At 53.5% G+C, this 2,500-nt stretch overlaps 1 non-coding gene across 1 annotated transcript in view; it reads left to right on the top strand.

Annotated features, from left to right (window-relative positions):
- The first annotated feature begins 1,075 nt into the window (after positions 1-1,075).
- LOC144430251 (small subunit ribosomal RNA) overlaps positions 1,076-2,500 on the top strand; it is a 1,810-nt gene continuing 385 nt past the window's right edge. Inside the window, exon 1 of the ribosomal RNA XR_013479406.1 lies at positions 1,076-2,500. This exon is cut by the window's right edge and continues 385 nt beyond it. This is a non-coding gene — a ribosomal RNA (small subunit ribosomal RNA).

Here is a 2,500-nt window from a genome sequence, read left to right as displayed (position 1 = left end):
TAATTTCGAATGAGCCAAGAAAGAGCGGTGCGGGGCCGGTCGGAGCGCACCCTTTTCTCGGTGGCTGGCGGGCGAGAGAGTGCTGCGTCGCCGGCATCGGCGTCGAAAGAAGCCGAGCCGAAAAAAGTTAAAGTACAAACGTGCAAGCATACTAACCTAACCCTAGGTAAGGCATGTCAGTGCGAAAGACAGTAATTTCGAATGAGCCAAGAAAGAGCGGTGCGGGGCCGGTCGGAGCGCACCCTTTTCTCGGTGGCTGGCGGGCGAGAGAGTGCTGCGTCGCCGGCATCGGCGTCGAAAGAAGCCGAGCCGAAAAAAGTTAAAGTACAAACGTGCAAGCATACTAGCCTAACCCTAGGTAAGGCATGTCAGAGCGAAAGACAGTAAACTCGAATGAGCCAAGAAAGAGCGGTGCGGGGCCGGTCGGAACGCACCCTTTTCTCGGTGGCTGGCGGGCGAAAGAGTGCTGCGTCGCCGGCATCGGTGTCGAAAGAAGCCGAGCCGAAAAAAGTTAAAGTACAAACGTGCAAGCATACTAACCTAACCCTAGGTAAGGCATGTTAGAGCGAAAGACAGTAAACTCGAATGAGCCAAGAAAGAGCGGTGCGGGGCCGGTCGGAGCGCACCCTTTTCTCGGTGGCTGGCGGGCGAGAGAGTGCTGCGTCGCCGGCATCGGCGTCGAAAGAAGCCGAGCCAAAAAAAGTTAAAGTACAAACGCGATGCTAATGAGCGAGCCGTTGTCTCGACTAATATGTAGGGGGCGTTCGATCGAGCGTCTGGCTTGAGCGCTTGTCGGCCTAGCAGAACGGTCGCATTGTTATGCCCGGGTTTTAGGCACCGCTGCAGGCGGCCGGCAGAGCTCTTGTTTGTGCGAAACTGAATGGATCGAGCCCGAGAGAGGGCGAGCAAAGAAAAAACGCTAATCGCTCCGCCTGGCACTGCCGGCGAGAGCGTGGACGTCGCGGCCAGCGACTGTCGAAGCTGAGTACGGCCGCAGGCGATCGCCTCGGTCTTAAACGAATGCGACGAGCACGCGCCGGGCGGCCCAGCAAGGGCCGAGCGCAGCTGTCGCAGCTATCTGGTTGATCCTGCCAGTAGTGATATGCTTGTCTCAAAGATTAAGCCATGCAGGTGCAAGTACGAGTTCTCGTAAAGCGAAACTGCGAATGGCTCATTAAATCAGTCTTGGTTTATTTGGTCTCGTAAGCGAAGTGGATAACTGTGGTAATTCTAGAGCTAATACATGCATTAAGCGCCGACTTCGGGGGGCGCGCTTTTATCAGATCAAAACCGACCGGGTTCGTCCTGTGACGTTTGATGACTCTGGATAACCACGCGGATCGTACGGTCTCTGCACCGACGACGTATCATTCAAGTGTCTGCCCTATCAACTGTTGAAGGTACGCTACGTGCCTACCTTTGTGATAACGGGTAACGGGGAATCAGGGTTCGATTCCGGAGAGGGAGCCTGAGAAACGGCTACCACATCCAAGGAAGGCAGCAGGCGCGCAAATTACCCATTCCCGACACGGGGAGGTAGTGACGAAAAATAACAATACAGGACTCTAACGAGGCCCTGTAATTGGAATGAGTACATCCTAAAACTCTTAACGAGTATCCATTGGAGGGCAAGTCTGGTGCCAGCAGCCGCGGTAATTCCAGCTCCAACAGTGTATGCTAAAGTTGTTGCGGTTGAAAAGCTCGTAGTTGGATTTTGGGCGAGCGCCGCCGGTCCGTCGCAAGGCGTGTCACTGGTTGCGTTCGCCTCACCTTCGGTTCTTCGTCGGTGCTCTTGACTGAGTGTCGGCGGTGGCCGATAAGTTTACTTTGAAAAAATTAGAGTGTTCAAAGCAGGCTGTTCGCCTGCATAGTGTTGCATGGAATAATGGAATAGGACCTCGGTTCTATTTTGTTGGTTTTCGGAGCACGAGGTAATGATTAAGAGGGACAGACGGGGGCGTCCGTACTCTGCCGTTAGAGGTGAAATTCTTGGATCGGCGGAAGACGAACTACTGCGAAAGCATTCGCCAAGAATGTTTTCTTTAATCAAGAGCGAAAGTCAGAGGTTCGAAGACGATCAGATACCGTCCTAGTTCTGACTATAAACGATGCCAACTAGCGATCGGGAGGCGTTACCATGACGACCTTTCCGGCAGCTTCCGGGAAACCAAAGTCTTTGGGTTCCGGGGGAAGTATGGTTGCAAAGCTGAAACTTAAAGGAATTGACGGAAGGGCACCACCAGGAGTGGAGCCTGCGGCTTAATTTGACTCAACACGGGGAAACTCACCCGGCCCGGACACAGGTAGGATTGACAGATTGAGAGCTCTTTCTTGATTCTGTGGGTGGTGGTGCATGGCCGTTCTTAGTTGGTGGAGCGATTTGTCTGGTTAATTCCGATAACGAACGAGACTCTGGCATGCTAAATAGTTACGCGACCTTCTCGGTCGGCGTCTAACTTCTTAGAGGGACTAGTGGCGTTTAGCCACACGAGATTGAGCA

Source organism: Styela clava, chromosome 11, assembly GCF_964204865.1.
Source record: "Styela clava chromosome 11, kaStyClav1.hap1.2, whole genome shotgun sequence".
In the NCBI taxonomy this organism is placed as follows: domain Eukaryota; kingdom Metazoa; phylum Chordata; class Ascidiacea; order Stolidobranchia; family Styelidae; genus Styela; species Styela clava.
This window is presented reverse-complemented; position numbering and strand designations above follow the sequence as displayed.